The sequence below is a fragment of the Camellia sinensis genome, chromosome 10 (genome assembly GCF_055761805.1).
Source record: "Camellia sinensis isolate YWXY chromosome 10, ASM5576180v1, whole genome shotgun sequence".
NCBI classification, from domain to species: domain Eukaryota; kingdom Viridiplantae; phylum Streptophyta; class Magnoliopsida; order Ericales; family Theaceae; genus Camellia; species Camellia sinensis.
The window spans coordinates 189,103,609-189,117,490 of NC_138970.1; positions in this window are offsets into that span (position 1 = coordinate 189,103,609).

Sequence of the window (13,882 nt, forward strand, 5' to 3'; positions counted from 1 at the left end):
CGCAATACGGTTCGAACACTCGAACACCTATACGGATTCTCCTGCACAGTGGCAGATATGTAAATACGGGGTTTACATACCATTTCTTGCGCAATACGGTTCGAACACTCGAACACCTATACGGATTCTCCTGCACAGTGACAGATATGTAAATACGGGGTTTACATACCATTTCTTGCGCATTACGGTTCGAACACTCGAAAACCTATACGGATTCTCCTGCACAGTGGCAGATATGTAAATACGGGGTTTACATACCATTTCTTGCGGAATACGGTTCGAACAATCGAAAACCTATACGGATTCTCCTGCACAGTGGCAGATATGTAAATGCGGGGTTTACATACCATTTCTTGCGCATTACGGTTCGAACACTCGAACACCTATACGGATTCTACTGCACAGTGGCAGATATGTAAATACGGGGTTGACATCCCATTTCTTGCGCATTACGGTTCGAACACTCGAACACCTATACGGATTCTCCTGCGCAGTGGCAGATATGTAAATACGGGGTTTCCGTACCATTTCTTTTGCAATACGGTTCGAACACTCGAACACCTATACGGATTCTCCTGCACAGTGGCAGATATGTAAATACGGGGTTGACGTACCATTTCTTGCGCAATACGGTTCGAACACTCGAACACCTATACGGATTCTCCTGCACAGTGGCAGATATGTAAATAGGAGGTTTACTTACCATTTCTTGCGAAATACGGTTCGAACACTCGAACACCTATACGGATTCTCCTGCACAGTGGCAGATATGTAAATACGGGGTTTACATACCATTTCTTGCGCAATACGGTTCGAACACACGAACACCTATACGGATTCTCCTGCACAGTGGCAGATATGCAAATACGGGGTTTACATACCATTTCTTGCGCATTACGGTTCGAACACTCGAACACCTATACGGATTCTCCTGCACAGTGGCAGATATGTAAATACGGGGTTTACATACCATTTCTTACGCATTACGGTTCGAACACTCGAACACCAATACGGATTCTCCTGCGCAGTGGCAGATATGTAAATACGGGTTTTCCGTACCATTTCTTGCGCAATACGGTTCGAACACTCAAACACCTATACGGATTCTCCTGCACAGTGGCAGATATGTAAATACGGGGTTTACGTATCATTTCTTGCGCAATACGGTTCGAACACTCGAACACCTATACGGATTCTCCTGCACAGTGGCAGATATGTAAATACGGGGTTTACATACCATTTCTTGCGCATTACGGTTCGAACACTCGAAAACCTATACGGATTCTCCTGCACAGTGGCAGATATGTAAATACGGGGTTTACATACCATTTCTTGCGGAATACGGTTCGAACACTCGAAAACCTATACGGATTCTCCTGCACAGTGGCAGATATGTAAATGCGGGGTTTACATACCATTTCTTGCGCATTACGGTTCGAACACTCGAACACCTATACGGATTCTACTGCACAGTGGCAGATATGTAAATACGGGGTTGACATCCCATTTCTTGCGCATTACGGTTCGAACACTCGAACACCTATACGGATTCTCCTGCGCAGTGGCAGATATGTAAATACGGGGTTTCCGTACCATTTCTTTTGCAATACGGTTCGAACACTCGAACACCTATACGGATTCTCCTGCACAGTGGCAGATATGTAAATACGGGTTTTCCGTACCATTTCTTCCGCAATACGGTTCGAACACTCGAACACCTATACGGATTCTCCTGCACTGTGGCAGATATGTAAATACGGGGTTTACATACCATTTCTTGCGGAATACGGTTCGAACACTCGAAAACCTATACGGATTCTCCTGCACAGTGGCAGATATGTAAATACGGGGTTTACTTACCATTTCTTGCGCAATACGGTTCGAACACTCGAACACCTATACGGATTCTCCTGCACAGTGGCAGATATGTAAATACGGGGTTTACATACCATTTCTTGCGCAATACGGTTCGAACACTCGAACACCTATACGGATTCTCCTGCACAGTGGCAGATATGTAAATACGGGGTTTACATACCATTTCTTGCGCATTACGGTTCGAACACTCGAACACCTATACGGATTCTCCTGCACAGTGGCAGATATGTAAATACGGGGATTACATACCATTTCTTGCGCATTACGGTTCGAACACTCGAACACCTATACGGATTCTCCTGCGCAGTGGCAGATATGTAAATACAGGTTTTCCGTACCATTTCTTGCGCAATACGGTTCGAACACTCGAACACCTATACGGATTCTCCTGCACTGTGGCAGATATGTAAATACGGGGTTTACGTACCATTTCTTGTGCAATACGGTTCGAACACTCGAACACCTATACGGATTCTCCTGCACAGTGGCAGATATGTAAATACGGGGTTTACATACCATTTCTTGCGCAATACGGTTCGAACACTCGAACACCTATACGGATTCTCCTGCACAGTGGCAGATATGTAAATACGGGGTTTACATACCATTTCTTGCGCATTACGGTTCGAACACTCGAACACCTATACGGATTCTCCTGCACAGTGGCAGATATGTAAATACGGGGATTACATACCATTTCTTGCGCATTACGGTTCGAACACTCGAACACCTATACGGATTCTCCTGCGCAGTGGCAGATATGTAAATACAGGTTTTCCGTACCATTTCTTGCGCAATACGGTTCGAACACTCGAACACCTATACGGATTCTCCTGCACTGTGGCAGATATGTAAATACGGGGTTTACGTACCATTTCTTGTGCAATACGGTTCGAACACTCGAACACCTATACAGATTCTCCTGCACAGTGGCAGATATGTAAATACGGGGTTTACATACCATTTCTTGCGCAATACGGTTCGAACACTCGAACACCTATACAGATTCTCCTGCACAGTGGCAGATATGTAAATACGGGGTTTACATACCATTTCTTGCGCATTACGGTTCGAACACTCGAACACCTATACGGATTCTCCTGCACAGTGGCAGATATGTAAATACGGGGTTTACATACCATTTCTTGCGCAATACGGTTCGAACACTCGAACACCTATACGGATTCTCCTGCACAGTGGCAGATATGTAAATACGGGGTTTACATACCATTTCTTGCGCAATACGGTTCGAACACTCGAACACCTATACGGATTCTCCTGCACAGTGGCAGATATATAAATACGGGGTTTACATACCATTTCTTGCGCATTACGGTTCGAACACTCGAAAACCTATACGGATTCTCCTGCACAGTGGCAGATATGTAAATACGGGGTTTACATACCATTTCTTGCGGAATACGGTTCGAACAATCGAAAACCTATACGGATTCTCCTGCACAGTGGCAGATATGTAAATACGGGGTTTACATACCATTTCTTGCGCAATACGGTTCGAACACTCGAACACCTATACAGATTCTCCTGCACAGTGGCAGATATGTAAATACGGGGTTTACATACCATTTCTTGCGCATTACGGTTCGAACACTCGAACACCTATACGGATTCTCCTGCACAGTGGCAGATATGTAAATACGGGGTTTACATACCATTTCTTGCGCAATACGGTTCGAACACTCGAACACCTATACGGATTCTCCTGCACAGTGGCAGATATGTAAATACGGGGTTTACATACCATTTCTTGCGCAATACGGTTCGAACACTCGAACACCTATACGGATTCTCCTGCACAGTGGCAGATATATAAATACGGGGTTTACATACCATTTCTTGCGCATTACGGTTCGAACACTCGAAAACCTATACGGATTCTCCTGCACAGTGGCAGATATGTAAATACGGGGTTTACATACCATTTCTTGCGGAATACGGTTCGAACAATCGAAAACCTATACGGATTCTCCTGCACAGTGGCAGATATGTAAATGCGGGGTTTACATACCATTTCTTGCGCATTACGGTTCGAACACTCGAACACCTATACGGATTCTACTGCACAGTGGCAGATATGTAAATACGGGGTTGACATCCCATTTCTTGCGCATTACGGTTCGAACACTCGAACACCTATACGGATTCTCCTGCGCAGTGGCAGATATGTAAATACGGGGTTTCCGTACCATTTCTTTTGCAATACGGTTCGAACACTCGAACACCTATACGGATTCTCCTGCACAGTGGCAGATATGTAAATACGGGGTTTACATACCATTTCTTGCGCATTACGGTTCGAACACTCGAACACCTATACGGATTCTCCTGCACAGTGGCAGATATGTAAATACGGGGTTTACATACCATTTCTTGCGCAATACGGTTCGAACACTCGAACACCTATACGGATTCTCCTGCACAGTGGCAGATATGTAAATACGGGGTTTACATACCATTTCTTGCGCAATACGGTTCGAACACTCGAACACCTATACGGATTCTCCTGCACAGTGGCAGATATATAAATACGGGGTTTACATACCATTTCTTGCGCATTACGGTTCGAACACTCGAAAACCTATACGGATTCTCCTGCACAGTGGCAGATATGTAAATACGGGGTTTACATACCATTTCTTGCGGAATACGGTTCGAACAATCGAAAACCTATACGGATTCTCCTGCACAGTGGCAGATATGTAAATGCGGGGTTTACATACCATTTCTTGCGCATTACGGTTCGAACACTCGAACACCTATACGGATGCTACTGCACAGTGGCAGATATGTAAATACGGGGTTGACATCCCATTTCTTGCGCATTACGGTTCGAACACTCGAACACCTATACGGATTCTCCTGCGCAGTGGCAGATATGTAAATACGGGGTTTCCGTACCATTTCTTTTGCAATACGGTTCGAACACTCGAACACCTATACGGATTCTCCTGCGCAGTGGCAGATATGTAAATACGGGGTTTCCGTACCATTTCTTTTGCAATACGGTTCGAACACTCGAACACCTATACGGATTCTCCTGCACAGTGGCAGATATGTAAATACGGGGTTGACATACCATTTCCTGCGCATTACGGTTCGAACACTCGAACACCTATACGGATTCTCCTGCGCAGTGGCAGATATGTAAATACGGGGTTTCCGTTCCATTTCTTTTGCAATACGGTTCGAACACTCGAACACCTATACGGATTCTCCTGCACAGTGGCAGATATGTAAATACGGGGTTGACGTACCATTTCTTGCGCAATACGGTTCGAACTATCGAACACCTATACGGATTCTCCTGCACAGTGGCAGATATGTAAATACGGGGTTTACATACCCTTTCTTGCGCAATACGGTTCGAACACTCGAACACCTATACGGATTCTCCTGCACAGTGGCAGATATGTAAATACGGGGTTTACATACCATTTCTTGCGCATTACGGTTCGAACACTCGAACACCTATACGGATTCTCCTGCACAGTGGCAGATATGTAAATACGGGGATTACATACCATTTCTTGCGCATTACGGTTCGAACACTCGAACACCTATACGGATTCTCCTGCGCAGTGGCAGATATGTAAATACAGGTTTTCCGTACCATTTCTTGCGCAATACGGTTCGAACACTCGAACACCTATACGGATTCTCCTGCACTGTGGCAGATATGTAAATACGGGGTTTACGTACCATTTCTTGTGCAATACGGTTCGAACACTCGAACACCTATACAGATTCTCCTGCACAGTGGCAGATATGTAAATACGGGGTTTACATACCATTTCTTGCGCAATACGGTTCGAACACTCGAACACCTATACAGATTCTCCTGCACAGTGGCAGATATGTAAATACGGGGTTTACATACCATTTCTTGCGCATTACGGTTCGAACACTCGAACACCTATACGGATTCTCCTGCACAGTGGCAGATATGTAAATACGGGGTTTACATACCATTTCTTGCGCAATACGGTTCGAACACTCGAACACCTATACGGATTCTCCTGCACAGTGGCAGATATGTAAATACGGGGTTTACATACCATTTCTTGCGCAATACGGTTCGAACACTCGAACACCTATACGGATTCTCCTGCACAGTGGCAGATATATAAATACGGGGTTTACATACCATTTCTTGCGCATTACGGTTCGAACACTCGAAAACCTATACGGATTCTCCTGCACAGTGGCAGATATGTAAATACGGGGTTTACATACCATTTCTTGCGGAATACGGTTCGAACAATCGAAAACCTATACGGATTCTCCTGCACAGTGGCAGATATGTAAATACGGGGTTTACATACCATTTCTTGCGCAATACGGTTCGAACACTCGAACACCTATACAGATTCTCCTGCACAGTGGCAGATATGTAAATACGGGGTTTACATACCATTTCTTGCGCATTACGGTTCGAACACTCGAACACCTATACGGATTCTCCTGCACAGTGGCAGATATGTAAATACGGGGTTTCCGTACCATTTCTTTTGCAATACGGTTCGAACACTCGAACACCTATACGGATTCTCCTGCACAGTGGCAGATATGTAAATACGGGGTTGACATACCATTTCCTGCGCATTACGGTTCGAACACTCGAACACCTATACGGATTCTCCTGCGCAGTGGCAGATATGTAAATACGGGGTTTCCGTTCCATTTCTTTTGCAATACGGTTCGAACACTCGAACACCTATACGGATTCTCCTGCACAGTGGCAGATATGTAAATACGGGGTTGACGTACCATTTCTTGCGCAATACGGTTCGAACTATCGAACACCTATACGGATTCTCCTGCACAGTGGCAGATATGTAAATACGGGGTTTACATACCCTTTCTTGCGCAATACGGTTCGAACACTCGAACACCTATACGGATTCTCCTGCACAGTGGCAGATATGTAAATACGGGGTTTACATACCATTTCTTGCGCATTACGGTTCGAACACTCGAACACCTATACGGATTCTCCTGCACAGTGGCAGATATGTAAATACGGGGATTACATACCATTTCTTGCGCATTACGGTTCGAACACTCGAACACCTATACGGATTCTCCTGCGCAGTGGCAGATATGTAAATACAGGTTTTCCGTACCATTTCTTGCGCAATACGGTTCGAACACTCGAACACCTATACGGATTCTCCTGCACTGTGGCAGATATGTAAATACGGGGTTTACGTACCATTTCTTGTGCAATACGGTTCGAACACTCGAACACCTATACAGATTCTCCTGCACAGTGGCAGATATGTAAATACGGGGTTTACATACCATTTCTTGCGCAATACGGTTCGAACACTCGAACACCTATACAGATTCTCCTGCACAGTGGCAGATATGTAAATACGGGGTTTACATACCATTTCTTGCGCATTACGGTTCGAACACTCGAACACCTATACGGATTCTCCTGCACAGTGGCAGATATGTAAATACGGGGTTTACATACCATTTCTTGCGCAATACGGTTCGAACACTCGAACACCTATACGGATTCTCCTGCACAGTGGCAGATATGTAAATACGGGGTTTACATACCATTTCTTGCGCAATACGGTTCGAACACTCGAACACCTATACGGATTCTCCTGCACAGTGGCAGATATATAAATACGGGGTTTACATACCATTTCTTGCGCATTACGGTTCGAACACTCGAAAACCTATACGGATTCTCCTGCACAGTGGCAGATATGTAAATACGGGGTTTACATACCATTTCTTGCGGAATACGGTTCGAACAATCGAAAACCTATACGGATTCTCCTGCACAGTGGCAGATATGTAAATACGGGGTTTACATACCATTTCTTGCGCAATACGGTTCGAACACTCGAACACCTATACAGATTCTCCTGCACAGTGGCAGATATGTAAATACGGGGTTTACATACCATTTCTTGCGCATTACGGTTCGAACACTCGAACACCTATACGGATTCTCCTGCACAGTGGCAGATATGTAAATACGGGGTTTACATACCATTTCTTGCGCAATACGGTTCGAACACTCGAACACCTATACGGATTCTCCTGCACAGTGGCAGATATGTAAATACGGGGTTTACATACCATTTCTTGCGCAATACGGTTCGAACACTCGAACACCTATACGGATTCTCCTGCACAGTGGCAGATATATAAATACGGGGTTTACATACCATTTCTTGCGCATTACGGTTCGAACACTCGAAAACCTATACGGATTCTCCTACACAGTGGCAGATATGTAAATACGGGGTTTACATACCATTTCTTGCGGAATACGGTTCGAACAATCGAAAACCTATACGGATTCTCCTGCACAGTGGCAGATATGTAAATGCGGGGTTTACATACCATTTCTTGCGCATTACGGTTCGAACACTCGAACACCTATACGGATTCTACTGCACAGTGGCAGATATGTAAATACGGGGTTGACATCCCATTTCTTGCGCATTACGGTTCGAACACTCGAACACCTATACGGATTCTCCTGCGCAGTGGCAGATATGTAAATACGGGGTTTCCGTACCATTTCTTTTGCAATACGGTTCGAACACTCGAACACCTATACAGATTCTCCTGCACAGTGGCAGATATGTAAATACGGGGTTTACATACCATTTCTTGCGCATTACGGTTCGAACACTCGAACACCTATACGGATTCTCCTGCACAGTGGCAGATATGTAAATACGGGGTTTACATACCATTTCTTGCGCAATACGGTTCGAACACTCGAACACCTATACGGATTCTCCTGCACAGTGGCAGATATGTAAATACGGGGTTTACATACCATTTCTTGCGCAATACGGTTCGAACACTCGAACACCTATACGGATTCTCCTGCACAGTGGCAGATATATAAATACGGGGTTTACATACCATTTCTTGCGCATTACGGTTCGAACACTCGAAAACCTATACGGATTCTCCTGCACAGTGGCAGATATGTAAATACGGGGTTTACATACCATTTCTTGCGGAATACGGTTCGAACAATCGAAAACCTATACGGATTCTCCTGCACAGTGGCAGATATGTAAATACGGGGTTTACATACCATTTCTTGCGCAATACGGTTCGAACACTCGAACACCTATACAGATTCTCCTGCACAGTGGCAGATATGTAAATACGGGGTTTACATACCATTTCTTGCGCATTACGGTTCGAACACTCGAACACCTATACGGATTCTCCTGCACAGTGGCAGATATGTAAATACGGGGTTTACATACCATTTCTTGCGCAATACGGTTCGAACACTCGAACACCTATACGGATTCTCCTGCACAGTGGCAGATATGTAAATACGGGGTTTACATACCATTTCTTGCGCAATACGGTTCGAACACTCGAACACCTATACGGATTCTCCTGCACAGTGGCAGATATATAAATACGGGGTTTACATACCATTTCTTGCGCATTACGGTTCGAACACTCGAAAACCTATACGGATTCTCCTGCACAGTGGCAGATATGTAAATACGGGGTTTACATACCATTTCTTGCGGAATACGGTTCGAACAATCGAAAACCTATACGGATTCTCCTGCACAGTGGCAGATATGTAAATGCGGGGTTTACATACCATTTCTTGCGCATTACGGTTCGAACACTCGAACACCTATACGGATTCTACTGCACAGTGGCAGATATGTAAATACGGGGTTGACATCCCATTTCTTGCGCATTACGGTTCGAACACTCGAACACCTATACGGATTCTCCTGCGCAGTGGCAGATATGTAAATACGGGGTTTCCGTACCATTTCTTTTGCAATACGGTTCGAACACTCGAACACCTATACGGATTCTCCTGCACAGTGGCAGATATGTAAATACGGGGTTTACATACCATTTCTTGCGCATTACGGTTCGAACACTCGAACACCTATACGGATTCTCCTGCACAGTGGCAGATATGTAAATACGGGGTTTACATACCATTTCTTGCGCAATACGGTTCGAACACTCGAACACCTATACGGATTCTCCTGCACAGTGGCAGATATGTAAATACGGGGTTTACATACCATTTCTTGCGCAATACGGTTCGAACACTCGAACACCTATACGGATTCTCCTGCACAGTGGCAGATATATAAATACGGGGTTTACATACCATTTCTTGCGCATTACGGTTCGAACACTCGAAAACCTATACGGATTCTCCTGCACAGTGGCAGATATGTAAATACGGGGTTTACATACCATTTCTTGCGGAATACGGTTCGAACAATCGAAAACCTATACGGATTCTCCTGCACAGTGGCAGATATGTAAATGCGGGGTTTACATACCATTTCTTGCGCATTACGGTTCGAACACTCGAACACCTATACGGATGCTACTGCACAGTGGCAGATATGTAAATACGGGGTTGACATCCCATTTCTTGCGCATTACGGTTCGAACACTCGAACACCTATACGGATTCTCCTGCGCAGTGGCAGATATGTAAATACGGGGTTTCCGTACCATTTCTTTTGCAATACGGTTCGAACACTCGAACACCTATACGGATTCTCCTGCGCAGTGGCAGATATGTAAATACGGGGTTTCCGTACCATTTCTTTTGCAATACGGTTCGAACACTCGAACACCTATACGGATTCTCCTGCACAGTGGCAGATATGTAAATACGGGGTTGACATACCATTTCCTGCGCATTACGGTTCGAACACTCGAACACCTATACGGATTCTCCTGCGCAGTGGCAGATATGTAAATACGGGGTTTCCGTTCCATTTCTTTTGCAATACGGTTCGAACACTCGAACACCTATACGGATTCTCCTGCACAGTGGCAGATATGTAAATACGGGGTTGACGTACCATTTCTTGCGCAATACGGTTCGAACTATCGAACACCTATACGGATTCTCCTGCACAGTGGCAGATATGTAAATACGGGGTTTACATACCCTTTCTTGCGCAATACGGTTCGAACACTCGAACACCTATACGGATTCTCCTGCACAGTGGCAGATATGTAAATACGGGGTTTACATACCATTTCTTGCGCATTACGGTTCGAACACTCGAACACCTATACGGATTCTCCTACACAGTGGCTGATATGTAAATACGGGGTTTACATACCATTTCTTGCGCATTACGGTTCGAACACTCGAACAACTATACGGATTCTCCTGCACAGTGGCAGATATGTAAATACGGGTTTTCCGTACCATTTCTTCCGCAATACGGTTCGAACACTCGAACACCTATACGGATTCTCCTGTACAGTGGCAGATATGCAAATACGGGGTTTACATACCATTTCTTGCGGAATACGGTTCGAACACTCGAAAACCTATACGGATTCTCCTGCACAGTGGCAGATATGTAAATACGGGGTTTACTTACCCTTTCTTGCGCAATACGGTTCGAACACTCGAACACCTATACGGATTCTCCTGCACAGTGGCAGATATGTAAATACGGGGTTTACATACCATTTCTTGCGCAATACGGTTCGAACACTCGAACACCTATACGGATTCTCCTGCACAGTGGCAGATATGTAAATACGGGGTTTACATACCATTTCTTGCGCATTACGGTTCGAACACTCGAACACCTATACGGATTCTCCTGCACAGTGGCAGATATGTAAATACGGGGATTACATACCATTTCTTGCGCATTACGGTTCGAACACTCGAACACCTATACGGATTCTCCTGCGCAGTGGCAGATATGTAAATACAGGTTTTCCGTACCATTTCTTGCGCAATACGGTTCGAACACTCGAACACCTATACGGATTCTCCTGCACTGTGGCAGATATGTAAATACGGGGTTTACGTACCATTTCTTGTGGAATACGGTTCGAACACTCGAACACCTATACGGATTCTCCTGCGCAGTGGCAGATATGTAAATATGGGGTTTACATACCATTTCTTGCGCAATACGGTTCGAACACTCGAACACCTATACGGATTCTCCTGCACAGTGGCAGATATGTAAATACGGGGTTTACATACCATTTCTTGCGCATTACGGTTCGAACACTCGAACACCTATACGGATTCTCCTGCACAGTGGCAGATATGTAAATACGGGGTTTACATACCATTTCTTGCGGAATACGGTTCGAACACTCGAAAACCTATACGGATTCTCCTGCACAGTGGCAGATATGTAAATACGGAGTTTACTTACCCTTTCTTGCGCAATACGGTTCGAACACTCGAACACCTATACGGATTCTCCTGCACAGTGGCAGATATGTAAATACGGGGTTTACATACCATTTCTTGCGCAATACGGTTCGAACACTCGAACACCTATACGGATTCTCCTGCACAGTGGCAGATATGTAAATACGGGGTTTACATACCATTTCTTGCGCATTACGGTTCGAACACTCGAACACCTATACGGATTCTCCTGCACAGTGGCAGATATGTAAATACGGGGATTACATACCATTTCTTGCGCATTACGGTTCGAACACTCGAACACCTATACGGATTCTCCTGCGCAGTGGCAGATATGTAAATACAGGTTTTCCGTACCATTTCTTGCGCAATACGGTTCGAACACTCGAACACCTGTACGGATTCTCCTGCACTGTGGCAGATATGTAAATACGGGGTTTACGTACCATTTCTTGTGGAATACGGTTCGAACACTCGAACACCTATACGGATTCTCCTGCACAGTGGCAGATATGTAAATACGGGGTTTACATACCATTTCTTGCGCAATACGGTTCGAACACTCGAACACCTATACGGATTCTCCTGCACAGTGGCAGATATGTAAATACGGGTTTACATACCATTTCTTGCGCATTACGGTTCGAACACTCGAACACCTATACGGATTCTCCTGCACAGTGGCAGATATGTAAATACGGGGTTTACATACCATTTCTTGCGGAATACGGTTCGAACACTCGAAAACCTATACGGATTCTCCTGCACAGTGGTAGATATGTAAATACGGAGTTTACTTACCATTTCTTGCGCAATACGGTTCGAACACTCGAACACCTATACGGATTCTCCTGCACTGTGGCAGATATGTAAATACGGGGTTTACATACCATTTCTTGCGCAATACGGTTCGAACACTCGAACACCTATACGGATTCTCCTGCACAGTGGCAGATATGTAAATACGGGGTTTACATACCATTTCTTGCGCATTACGGTTCGAACACTCGAACACCTATACGGATTCTCCTGCACAGTGGCAGATATGTAAATACGGGGATTACATACCATTTCTTGCGCATTACGGTTCGAACACTCGAACACCTATACGGATTCTCCTGCGCAGTGGCAGATATGTAAATACAGGTTTTCCGTACCATTTCTTGCGCAATACGGTTCGAACACTCGAACACCTATACGGATTCTCCTGCACTGTGGCAGATATGTAAATACGGGGTTTACGTACCATTTCTTGTGCAATACGGTTCGAACACTCGAACACCTATACGGATTCTCCTGCACAGTGGCAGATATGTAAATACGGGGTTTACATACCATTTCTTGCGCAATACGGTTCGAACACTCGAACACCTATACGGATTCTCCTGCACAGTGGCAGATATGTAAATACGGGGTTTACATACCATTTCTTGCGCATTACGGTTCGAACACTCGAACACCTATACGGATTCTCCTGCACAGTGGCAGATATGTAAATACGGGGTTTACATACCATTTCTTGCGCAATACGGTTCGAACACTCGAACACCTATACGGATTCTCCTGCACAGTGGCAGATATGTAAATACGGGGTTTACATACCATTTCTTGCGCAATACGGTTCGAACACTCGAACACCTATGCGGATTCTCCTGCACAGTGGCAGATATGTAAATACGAGGTTTACATACCATTTCTTGCGCATTACGGTTCGAACACTCGAAAACCTATACGGATTCTCCTGCACAGTGGCAGATATGTAAATACGGGGTTTACATACCATTTCTT